The following is a 12,837-nucleotide window of genomic DNA, read 5'->3' on the forward strand; positions in this document are numbered from 1 at the left end:
GAAAAAAAAGGTCTAAAATGCTTTGGGGGAATCTAATTTGAAAGAAACAAATGGATTACATTTTCCTAATTTAGCAGGCAGTTAACTGTGACTCATCCTCCTCTCTCTGCTCATGTGATCGGGATAGTAAATACGATATTGACAAGAAAATCTAGCCCTCACGTCAGCAGATGCCAGCCCTCCTCAGACTGAAACTGCAGTGAAAATGTGCTTGTTTCCTGTTTTCTTTACATAACTAAATTGCAGGGACTGTGCCAGTGTCTATTATTGTGTCCTACGTGAAAAGGGGCTGATTGCTAATTTCTAACTTATGAACTGCAAATATTATGGAGAACACTCATGCCTTCTATTTCCTGCTTTTACACAGGCCGGAGTCAAAATGAATAGAGATAAGTAATAGGTGCTTATCCTCCTCCAATTCCTGAGACAATCTGCTCACGCTCTTGAAAATCTCATCTTTCAAGGTTCCTTGTAGCAGCAAGAATACTGAGGAAAATAAGCACAAGTGCATAGCCCAGCTCTGCCTCTTACTATCTGTATGACTTTCGGGAATTTACTGACCCTCTTGTTGTCTAGTTTCCTCGTACAAAATGAAGAGAAAAATATATTTATTTCATCCAGTTGTTGAAACCAAATGGTAATATTTTTAAGGCATTTGTAAGCATTGTTATCTGTTGGGTAAACAGTCAAGAGATGGTAACTACCGGCATCACAGCTAACATTCACTGGGGTGAGTTGTAACAGGGACAGCAATACAGACATGTGCCCACCAACATAAGGGACAGAAATGAAAAGACGGATACTCACATAGTGAAAAACCACCCCGCTCCAGGCAAGGTGACGAGCAGAGTCTTTTATTGACTCAAAGGGAAAATGTGGAGTCATTTACTGTGTTTTGAACAAAGGGACTCCTTGAGATGTTGATGTTGCTGCGTTTGATCAATGAGTTGTAATGCTACACAGGCAGCAGGAATACATCTGTCTTGTGTTTGGTCCAATATTGAAGCACACCAGGGAGCTCCTCATAGCATGCTGGTGTGGTAGTTAAGCTCTTTGCATTATTTGTCTAATGAGAAAAGGAATGGGTTGTGAAGTTGCAATTTCCAAAAAGCACAAATAGTAAAATTGGAGAAGCCTCTCATCTCTTCCCTTTTCCTTCCTCTCATCTTCATCTCAGTAAACCAAAAATATTTTTCCTGATAGCCTGTTATAAAGCTTGACTTCTGGATACTAATGATTTATGTTTGATCTCAAGAGTTTGAAAACTTCAAGAATCTTCTGATATAACTGTGATCTGAGAGACCAAAATAGATGCCCCTTTCTCAACTAAGATGGACCCTAGTTAAGGGAATGAAAGTTATCTATGAGCCAAGGGTTCAGGCTTGGCTGGCATGGTAACTTCCTAAATTCCTACAGTTACAAGAAAAAATTTATACCCTTGCTAAACTTCCTAACAATAGGAGCTATCAGGCAAAGTGTCAGAGCCTTCCTAACTCTGATTTACAACCCAGGTCACTGTAACTCTGATTGGATAGAGGACCAGTCTTACAAACATTCTTTCTTGATAAGCAACTGCAAACCTCAAGCCAGTTTCAGCCAGCTTAATAGAGACTGCACACAAACTGTCTGTGTCCTATAGTTCACCTTTTGCTGTAAAGTTCCAAATTCCACCTCATTTTAATGCTGAAACCCCACCTCAAAGTGAACGTGGGATGTATATTACATGTATGTTTACCCATTGCACATGCGCTCGACTTCCTTCATAAATATGTACAGCTTTATCCCCAAACCTGCTCAATGTGTGGGATTCTATTGCATGATGCTGGACCTGGGAGGCATAAAACCCAACCTGCCCTTTCCCTCTTTGAAGAGAGAGCACCTTTGGTCCATGCTGAAGACCATCTCTTCCTGGTTTGCAGACTGATACCGCCAATAAAGCTCTCCTTTCTACTATTTAGCAATTCTAGGGATCTTTTGGAAGACAAAATGCAAATACCACTGGAAGAGGTAACACCCAAATCATAGTGTGAAAGGAACTTAAAGAAAATCTAATGCAATGCTTTTATTTTTTCCAACTTCAATAATAAACCCAAAAGGGCTGAGTAATTTGATTAAAGCTACACAATGAGATGGTGCCAGAGATGGAAGAAGATTCTAATTTTTCTGGCTCCCAGTCACATATTATTTCTTCTGCCCATTCAGAACCATCAACAGCTATGAATATCCTTGGGGAAGAAGAGCAAGATTAGCCATAACACTAGTTTTCAGACTTGGCATGGACCAGAGATGCTGTTCTCTTACTAGACACACATATTGTTCCTACGAGACTTTATTTCAAGAGTATTCTGTGATTTAAGATACATGGTTTCATGGCATTCTTGTACAGCCATGAAGATGCCCTGGTCATCAGTCTTTGCAGAAGAAAATAGAATGTGTTGCAACAAAAGGTGGAGAAAAAATCCAGGCTTCTCAGCTCTGGAGAGGGCAAGCTTAAAAGTTACCATGATGAGAGAGGCCTGCACAGTGAAAGCAGCATAAGACCCTTGGAAGTTTGGGAGCAGAGGAGAAGCTAAGAGGGAGGGGAATAACAGACCAAAAGGCCACAAAGATGTTTTTGGCCACATTTAGATTGTAAATTTGAGTGTATTTCAGTCTGGATTCTTAATAGTTTGCAAGAGAAATGCACCTTGACTATTTTACATAAAAGGTAAGTGATTGTAAGTATGTCAGGAGCTCAGAGAATCAGCTGTAGGCTTGGAACTCGCAGGCATTAGGGGCAATGTGAGAGCCAGCCCTCAGGACCCACAGCAGGAGTGGGCAGCATTTCTACCCATCTCTAACATCTTTGTCACCTACTCATGATTCACAGTCCCAGAGGGGAGCACCGACTGGCCAAACAAGGTTGCACATTCACTTCCTGGCGGGGCAGCTTCCCTAGTCAGAGGCAAGCATTACCCTCTGCCAAGATAACATTTGGGGGCAAGAGCAATTTTCCAAAAGGAAATAGGTGCCATGGGCTATGGAGTTTGGATATGGGACAGATGAAAAGCAAAAAGCAGCTGGTAGGGACTCTGTCCCTGAGTCTAAGTGAGATTTAAAGCATAGAATATATGTAGAAAATTGATAAGGTGACCCCACCAGAGGAGTGTCCTCGGAGAGCTCATTAGGAGGAGAGAAAGATCCAGGCTCAATGAGATCTACCAGGGAACAAACGCACCTCTTAGTCAGTGGACAGGAGGAAGATTCTGGATACAGAATGGCATTTGTCATGTGGCGTTGAGCCCTGGCCTGGTCCCCATGCACTGGTAGTTGAATCTCATGGACAGTAGAGGGACTGTAAATAAAAAGTGAAAGAGCTTTTTTACATTTTAAAGAACATTGAGACAGCTGTAGACATCAGGGCACCAGGGCACACAAAGCACTGCTGAGGTTAAGACAGGTGTGAGTTTCTCCTCTTGTGCCACAGACCACTGTATGATACACCTCCCTCTGGCAGAGGGGCCGACAGAGCACAGACAGCTCCCAGAAAGAGGAGATGTGTGGGAGCCCACGTGATCCACCCTCAGGCACGAAGACCCTGCTTATGAAGGGAGAAACACAAGCCACTGATTTCTAATTACTATCATCAGTGTGACCTCATTAGAATCCTCAGTCTGATGAGGAAAAATTCAATCCACTCTCTAAAGCAAACCCTGAAGAGAGGTGAAAAGGGCAGACTAGCTGGAATATTCAGGACTCCCCCTTCTTACTCGATGAGTAATGCTGGGCAAGTTACAGAATGCCTTTGAGGTTCAGTTTCCTTGATTGTTAAACGGAAATCCTAATTCCATGGGTGATTGTGAAAAGTAAATGAGATGAGAGGTTAAACCCAGCCTAAGCATGTGGTAGTAGTACTCAATACATGGAAGATACACACCTGAATAATAATCACCATAAAATACTCATGATTCATTGGCTGCTTCCTCTGCACAGACACAGCGTGGTTCTAGCTCTGCAATCAGACATCCTGTGTTCAAATCCTGTACCTTCTCCTTAGTCGCTAGCTCTCTGAGTTCTCAGGGTCCACTTCTCTGGTATTACTCTCCTCCTGCAATTGTTGAGAAGATTAACTGAGATAAAGGATGTAAAACACAGAACAATGCCTGTCACGTGCTAGGCTCTTAAGAAATGTGAGCTGTTATTGTTGCTATTGTTATCCTCAGTACACTCCTTCCAGTATTTGCCCAATTGGGTTAAAGTAACAAGCAGTGACTGAAGATGCTGACACCAGGGAGGAGTGGGAGGGAAGGGGGAGACAAAAGGAGCTGGGGGAGAGAGATAAGAGAAGAACTTTCCATGTTGATATTTGATCATGGAGGATGGGCTCCCAAGTCACAGTCATGCACCTGTTTTGGTTCTAACACTTTCTACCTAGAAGAGCTCTATTAATGTGATTTTTTTTCTAAATATGACTGATCTTAGGAGGAAAATACTCACTTAGTACTCTCTAGGTGTGAGGATTGCTCAATGAATATTATACTAGATATTCAGGCAGGACTTAAGGAAGGAGAGCCTGATTTTGGGTGATTCCAGCGCAATTATTAGTTAATGGATTAGAAGTGTATAGTGCTCAAGGAAAGTTATTCATATACTCAAGATACCCCCAAAGTGCCTGGCACTGAGCAAAAATCTTGAGAGAGAGATGTGAGGAAGAAAAACCCCAAAATATCAAAGGGCAAAGAAGCTTACAAATTGTTAAGATTACCAAACCCGACCACTTGCATATTTTCAGGCTCTTAGGTAATGAGTTAAGGAGGCATTTCGAATTGGACAAGTTAAAGAAGAGGAGAAAAAAGTTCCAGACAAAAGTTCCAGACAAAGGTAAAATTACTAAACATATAACAAATTCAAAATGGAGAACACACAAAAAAAACATGTCATTTAGGAATACTTGGGTGTCTGTTGTCTTGAACATCTTTGAGATCAGTGAAACAGAGAGATTCAAGGAGACAGCAGGGCTCAAAATCAACACATCTCTATGAGCAGACTGATATTCAAAGAGGAATGGAGCAGAAGTCTTTGTTAATCATAATAAAGAATTTGCTGTATTCAAATGAAATAACAGCAAAGTGGAAGTATGCCAGGGCAATACCAGTTTTCCAAGCAGGAATAAAGAGAACACTAGGAAATTACAGAGCCTTCATCTCAATGTCTGTAATTTGCAAAATAATGGAAACAATAGCAGGGTAAGTTTGCCAAATGCATTTACAAACGAGTATCATTCCCTTTAATCAAGCTAGTGATAATCAACAAGGCTGGAGAGAGGCTTGAGGGTCTATGAATCTTTTTTACTTGATGGGACTACGACACAATTAATAATCACATGTGACTTATTTTAATGTAATGTCCAGATAATTTTACATAGAAGTTACCTCTAATGTGCCTATTATGGAAGAAAGTAAAATAAAAAGTAAAGAAAGAAACAAAGTACTATGTGCTGTCTCCATTATATGGGATGTGCTACTATATATTCCTTTTTGCTTAAAATCCAACAGTGGCATAGCACTAAAAGGGAATTTAAGAGATCAAATAAACCATGCTCCTAGGATTGGATCAAAACCACTTAAGACATATGTATTCCACAGGGCAGGCTGTTCCCTGTAGTCTCTCAGAGCCCATTAACATATTTAGCTACTCTTCCATAGAATATTCTTCCTTATTGAAACTTGGCTGCATTTTAAGCCCATTTCCCATTGTCTAGTCTTTGGTGAAGACATTAAACAGCCAGCGAGCATTCTCCTAATACTGGAAAACCTGCATTCAGTTCCTGCTGGCAGAGTCCATAGATTAAAGGATTTTACTATACTCCTTTTGCACGGATTTTGTACTAATTTATCTAATTTGAATACTTACCCCATGAGCACAAGGTGCCCTGAGCTTTGAGGAATTAGACGATCTGGTTCAAAGTGTGTTAGAACTGGGTTTAATGGTGTGAGAATGGGCAGGACTTCTAGACCTCTGGGCTGCTGATAGACATCTCTGCTAATTTATGATTTCTCAAATCATTTTCCATGCCCAGTTAGTTCCACTTTGCAAGTTTCATTCCTTCCATGTTCATAGCAGATGTAAAACACCAGTGCCTGCCCTTCATTGTTTCTCTCCGTTCTTGATCCTTCACCTTGGAAAATGGCTTTCTTCATACTTGAGCAATTGAGGTCATTGGATTTAAAATTCCTGAGTTTTCCTTTCATACACACACACAAACCTTTTTCATCTACTTCCTTTCTTACAATTTCAGATGGAGATGTGCTCTTCTTGTTGTTGTCGATTAATGTCTCCAACCCTGGTCCAGAATGCATCCCTCTCCATCTCTTTACCCCTTCAGTTTTCCTTTCCACAGGCTGCTTCTTCTCGATGGACAAACATGTTCAAGACTCTAACTTCTAAAACCATCCCCCCAAACCCAGTGTCCCCTTCTAGCTACTGATCTTTCTCTCCGCATGACTTCAAAGACAATTTTCTTAATGGAACAACCTCTACTCATAACTCAGCTTCTTCACTTCCAACCCTGTAACTGGCCTCTCTTTCCTGACAATGCAGGTAAAGTTACCCTGGTAAAGATTTGCTGCAATTTCCTAACTGCTAAATCCTTATATAACCTCTTTTTAGTCACTCTGTAGCAACTGATACTTCAGACGACTTTCTCTTTGAAACTCTCAGAAAAGGGAATGCTTACACACTGTTGGCGGGAGTATAAGTTAGTCCAACCATTGTGGAAAGCGGTGTGGCAATTCCTCAAACAGCTAAAAACAGAACTGCCATTCGACCCAGCAATCCCATTATTGTGTATCTACCCATTGGGTATATACCCATTCTACCATAAAGACACATGCACACAAGTGTTCACTGCAGCTCTATTCACTATAGCAAAAACATGGACTCAACCTAAATGCCCATCAATGACAGATTGGATAAAGAAAATGTAATACATATATGCCATGGAATACTATGCAACCATAAAAAAGAATAAGATCATGTCTTCTGTGGGAACATGGATGGAGCTGGAGGCCATCATTTTTAGCAAGCTAACACAGGAACAGAAAACCAGATACTGCATGTTCTCACTTATAAGGGGGAGTTAAATGATGAGAACTCATGGACACAAAGAGGAAACACTGGGGCCTACTTGAGGGATGGAGGGCAGAAGGAGGAGGAGGATCAGAAAAAAATAACTATTGGGTACTAAATCTAGTACTTGAGTGACAAAATTGAAAGACTTTCTCCGGGGCCTGGAAGCTGGGCAGGGGGTGAATAACTCCTCCCTTCTCAGGTTCAGTCTCAAGGCTCAAGACCACTTGCGCCAGCAGCGTGTGTCAGCAAGATAGCAGAAGCAGGAAGAGAGCTGGCTGGAAGACACATACCCCGTGAAGACCAAGAGAGAAGCCATCCGGGTACTGCGTAGCAGTTACATCAGACGGAGACACTTCCTGTTTACAGGAGACTATAAAGCCCCTGCCCTGTCCTCATTTGGTGCTGATGCCATTTTAGGCCTCAGGCCCTCTACACCCAGGCACTCATTAAAACAGTGTGTTGCTCCACGCCATCTTGTGTTGTCTCTTGGAGCACTCTCAGGGTTCGAACCCATACAAAAGCCTTGCATCATACTATCTCCCTTTCGCCCTCATGAGACGCTGCGCAACACCAAAGGCACCCTCTTTTCATAGTCCCTTTGAAATCACGTATGGCCGAACTTTTGTCTTGGGGCCTCCACCCTTACCAGACTCTGAGCCACTCGGGAATTATCTCCCCTCCTTAATCCAGACAATGTCTTTCATTCTTGAAGCAGGAAATGAGGCCATGCCCCTTCCTGTCAACATCTCCTTGTCCTCTCAACCTAACTGTCTTGCAGGCACAGATGTTTATCTGCCAACTCGACCCTCACAAAAACCTACAACCGAAGTGGACAGGCCCCGTACACTGTGATACTCAGCACGCCAAATGCAGTGAGAGTCCAAGGACTCCCCCACTGGACCCATCGCACCAGGATCAAGCTCACCCCCAAGACTACTCCTTCCTCCAAAACATTAACAGCGGGCAACACCCTCAGAGTCCCTGTATATAATAACCGAAACAACAACAACAACAACAAAATGATCCTTAAAGGTAGGAGGAAGCCAAAGATGGCAACAGGACAAATGGCCTCCACAACAGATCATGGAGTATTACAGTCCTGCCACTTGGGCTGAGGATGGTTCACGGGGTTATCGGACTCCCATATATATGCTAAATAGAATAATAAGACTACAGGCGGTTCTAGAGATAATCACTAAACAAACCGCCTCAGCCTTGGAAATGCTCGCGCAACAACAAAACTAAATGAGCACAGCAATTTATCAAAACAGGCTAGCACTAGACTACTTATTAGCAGAAGGTGGGGTCTGTGGTAAGTTTAATATCTCCAACTGTTGTCTTAACATAGACGATAACAGAAAAGCAGTACTAGAAATCCCTTCAAACATCAGAAAAGTAGCCCACATACCAGCCTAAAGCTGGAAGGGATGGGACCCAATAAACGTTCTAGGAGGGTGGTTCTCTAATTTAGGAGGATTTAAAACACTGGAAGGAACAGTAATCTTCATCATTGGGTTCCTCCTATTTCTCCCCCGTGTTATCTCACTAATAATAAAAGCTATTAAAAGTCTTGTTGAAACTACGGTTAACCGCCAGACAATCCAGACGATGCTCCTGCTGCAATGACACTGTGAATACCAACCCATCTCTCAAGAATACCCCCCAAATTAAGTTTTTCTGTTTCCAAGGTGCCCCCCACCCCCCATATCACGATTGAAGCAGTCATTGAGAACGTCCCTTTTCCCTTTTTCCATAACCAAATAGACTTTCCCCAGGGCCTGGAAGCTCGGCAGGGGGTGAATAACTCCTCCCTCCTCAGGCTCAGTCCCAAGGCACAAGGCCACTGACGCCAGCAGCGTGCGTCAGCAAGATAGCAGAAGCAGGAAGAGAGCTGGCTGGAAGACACATACCCCCTGAAGACCGAGAGAGAGGCCATCCGGGTACTGCGTAGCAGTTACATCAGACTGAGACACTTCCTGTTTACAGGAGACTATAAAGCCCCTGCCCTGTCCTCATTTGATGCTGATGCCATTTTAGGCCTCAGCCCGTCTGCACCCAGGCGCTCATTAAAACAGTGTGTTGCTCCACCGCCTCGTGTTGTCTGTTGGCGCGCTCTCAGGGTTCGAATGGATACAAGAGACTGGCAAAAATAATCTGTACAACAAACCCCTGTGACACAAGTTTACCAATATAACAAACCTGCACACGCACCCCTGAACCTAAAATAAAAGTTAAAAAAAAAAAAACTCTCAATTTTGAAATCCTCCCATTCTCCTGGCTTATAGGGCTTTTACATCTGTAATCACTTTAATGATCCTAAGGGACTGTATTCTGTCTTGGCTTCTCCTGTCTTCTTTGCTTAGGAGATTTCCATCTCTCCCTTCATTCTGACACCTAAATTCCAGAAGATTTCATATTTACATTTCTGCTCTGCTTTGCCTGCTCAAGACATGTATACCCAACTTTTTTCTAAAACATCTCCACTTAAATGCTCAACTACCTCCAACTTAAATGATCTGATCTACCTCTCTCTTCTCCATCTCACTGTCCCTCTGCTGTCTGTATTTTCTCTCAATTGATGGTATCTCATGTGTCGCCTCTCCACTTCATCCGCATGCCATGGTCCTCCTTGTCTCATGTCTGAATTACTGTGATAGATTTCTGACTGCTCTCTCTGCCTGTATTCTGGTCTTCCCTTCATCAGTCATCAATGTCCTGCTGGAATGCTTGCTAAAACCAAAATCGAATCATGAATCTCTCCTCCCAGCCCTTTGGCATCTGCCTTAAGTCCTAATCAGGGTACAAAAAGCCCCTCACAATCTTACCATTGCTGCCTTCTCCACTTTCTCAGGCACTCACCTCCATTATCCTCCTCTCACCCTCCAGCAACATCGTTCTAAACATGCCATTCAGTTTCATCACTATGTGACTTTGTGCCCCAACTCCACTGCCTGAAATGCCTTTCAAAGCCCAGAGTAGGTGTCACCTCTTCCACAAAGACTTCCCAGTGAGGGGTTGGGGACGATGGATAATCACTCCCTTCTCTTTCCTGCCTGTGAGTTATTCGTATACTTAGACTCTTGGCTTATCCCTCTGCACTGTTAATATTTGTTGATATATCTGTCTCTCTCTTGGACTCTGAACTCCTTGGGGGTAGAGTGCAGGCATTTATCTTTGTATTCCCTTACACTGTGCCTGTAATATGGCAAATGAATTGAGTTAAATTTAACTAAAGACAAGAAATATTCTGCATAGTGCCCAAGGCTGTGGAGGCTTGTTGGTTAACTTACCTGCCTTCTGCACAGGATACCTGCCTTCTGCAATTTAAGGTATGGAACTGTTTTTTTTTTTTTTTCTCCAGCACCTATCACAGTGCCTTGTACATAAGAAGCACACAAGTAAATACTTTGGCCAAATAAATGTGTCTTGTCTTAGGGTAATAGACTGCCCCCACCCTGTGGCTGTTTTAAAAGTCTGTGGTTTGGTCACTGCATAAGAACATGTAAATGAATAATTTCATATCAGCAAAAAAAAAACACGGCCAGGCGCAGTGGCTCACGCCTGTAATCTCAGCACTTCCGGAGGCTGAGGCGGGCGGATCACCTGAGGTTGGGAGTTTGAGGCCAACTTGGAGAAACTCCGTCTCTACTAAAAATACAAAATTAGTTGGCCGTGGTGGCGCATGCCTGTAATCCCAGCTACTCAGGATGCTGAGGCAGGAGAATAACTTGAACCCGGGAGGCGGAGTTTGCGGTGAGCTGAGATCACGCCACTGCACTCCAGCCTGGGCAACAAGAGCGAAACTCCGTCTCAAAAAACAGACAAACAAACAAATATATGGGGAGTCTAGCCAGCCCCCTTCTCTGGAACTCTAGCGGTGAGTGACCAAATCTACACGGATGCTGTTGCATCTTCTTCCCCACAAGTTGTGAGTCCCAGCTGATTCAGCAAGGAATAAACAAGGGTAGGATATGTGTGGGTGGGGCACCGAGGTCCCGAGGAGTTCTCCTCTGGGTCGCTGAACTGGAAGATCAGGAAGCTCTAATCAGGGGTGGCAGAGAGAGCAAAGAGTAATGCAGGCATTCGAAAGAGAGAGAAAGAACATGGCGGGCAGGGAGAGAGAAAAAGAAGGAGAGGGTGAAGGAGAAGGAGGAAGAGAGAGAAACAGACAGAGAAGAGATGGGGGACAGAGAGAGAAAAAATTAGAGAGAAAGAAAGAGAGGCTCTCTGGGGTCAGATTCCAGGCTTTACTGAGATGTAGCTGTGCTTTCAGACTTCAGGTTTCACGAGCTACCCTGTGTCCCGCTGAAGAATTCCCTCCTACTTTGGCTTCTATCTATAGAGTAGTCAGAGTGTTTTTTTAAAAAGTAAAATCTGGTAATGACCATACTGGTCACCTTTCAGTCTCTCCAACCTGCCATGTCTCCTGGCTACAGAACCTTGGCTTGTGATGTCTCCTTCACCTAGAAGAGCGGCACCCACTAGCACTCCAGCGCCAACAGCTCTCTTATAACACACAGTGGTAACTTCATAATTATTGATATGATCCACTCATTGTCTGTCTGCTCAAAAATGTCTTCTTTGTAGTTACCCAGCAATGTCGCTCAAATGCTTAGCACAGTGCCAAACACACAGCACACACATAATGGTTTGTTGAAGGAAGAAAGAAATACAATATTAAAGTTGCTGATTATGTTGTGGTTTGAGACTGCTTTGGCTCATCTTATTATTTTAGTTCTCCCATCAGTTATTTGTTCTTCTGGGTTAATGAGCATCTCCTGCTCCAGGCATGTCATTATTCTCATCCAAGGCCGGGTCAAGCCCTCCTGGTGGTCTCTGTGGTGCTCAGAACACTGGGCACAAACAGGCTTCAGGACGTGAGGAGAAAGATGGGAAGGGGAGAGGCACCAAACCAAGCCCTTTGGAAAGAAAGAGAAGTGGAGGGGAGGGGAAGGGAGGGAAGGGAGGGGAGAGGAGGGGAGGGGAGGGGAGGGAGGAGAGAGGGAGGGAGGGATTGGGGAGGGAGAAAACTATTAAACACTATAATAAATTTACAATTAGATAATTAAATAAGCACATGCTTCCCTAAGGAAATTTAAATCCCCTTTCCATTGGCATGCCAAAAAAGAGGTGATTTCCTTCTCTTCCTGCCTCACACAGAAATATAGTGTGACTTGTTTTATTCATGGTCTCCTTGGAATTCTAGCCCAACAAAGCTTCTAGTCACTTCTCCTAGTCCACCAGCGGGTCCCTGGAAGGCAGAGCCTGCTGCTTCTGTGAAGCCCTCATATTGCTCCATCTGAAAGTGAGAAAGAATCAGGAAGAGGGGAAAACAAGGTGTACTTTCCATGCCTTCCTTTAATTTGGCTCTGTGAATTGGCTCAGCATAACTAGCTGAGTTCCCATCTCCCTGTCCCTCACAAAACGAGATTTGTGACTTTTGGGGAATTTTTGCCAAAGTAGTAAAAATTCTTACATTACTAAATCTCTTTTCATCTCAGTACTAAAAGATAATACGTCCAAAGAAAACACTAAAATACCCAAGTGCCTCCCACTGGGATCAAAGAATTTTCCGTTTCCCCAGGAAGATCTTTAAATTTTCTCCCCTGTCAGTCTTCCAGCTCTTTACTCCCAGGAAGAACCACTTTCTCTCCTTACCCTGAACCGAAACCCTTCAGCTTTATTTGTTTACTACCTCTCTGCTTCAGAAAGTTTTCCTTTGATTAG

General features: G+C 43.3%; 1 protein-coding gene and 1 long non-coding RNA gene across 3 annotated transcripts in view; one reads left to right on the plus strand and one right to left on the minus strand.

The window, feature by feature from the left end:
* The window catches only part of LOC105483527 (uncharacterized), a 41,859-nt gene that overhangs the window by 16,590 nt on the left and 12,432 nt on the right, over window positions 1-12,837 (minus strand). For both annotated transcript variants that reach the window (XR_011606933.1, XR_011606932.1), the window contains exons 2-4: window positions 9,970-12,029; window positions 3,917-4,087; window positions 3,218-3,334 (exon numbers count right to left, since the gene is read on the minus strand). This is a non-coding gene — a long non-coding RNA (uncharacterized lncRNA). The remainder of the gene's footprint in view (window positions 1-3,217; window positions 3,335-3,916; window positions 4,088-9,969; window positions 12,030-12,837) is intronic.
* The window catches only part of LOC105483530 (zinc finger protein 704), a 300,235-nt gene that overhangs the window by 7,815 nt on the left and 279,583 nt on the right, over window positions 1-12,837 (plus strand). The gene's annotated exons all lie outside the window — the stretch shown is intronic.

This window comes from Macaca nemestrina, chromosome 8 (assembly GCF_043159975.1).
Source record: "Macaca nemestrina isolate mMacNem1 chromosome 8, mMacNem.hap1, whole genome shotgun sequence".
NCBI classification, from domain to species: Eukaryota; Metazoa; Chordata; class Mammalia; order Primates; family Cercopithecidae; genus Macaca; species Macaca nemestrina.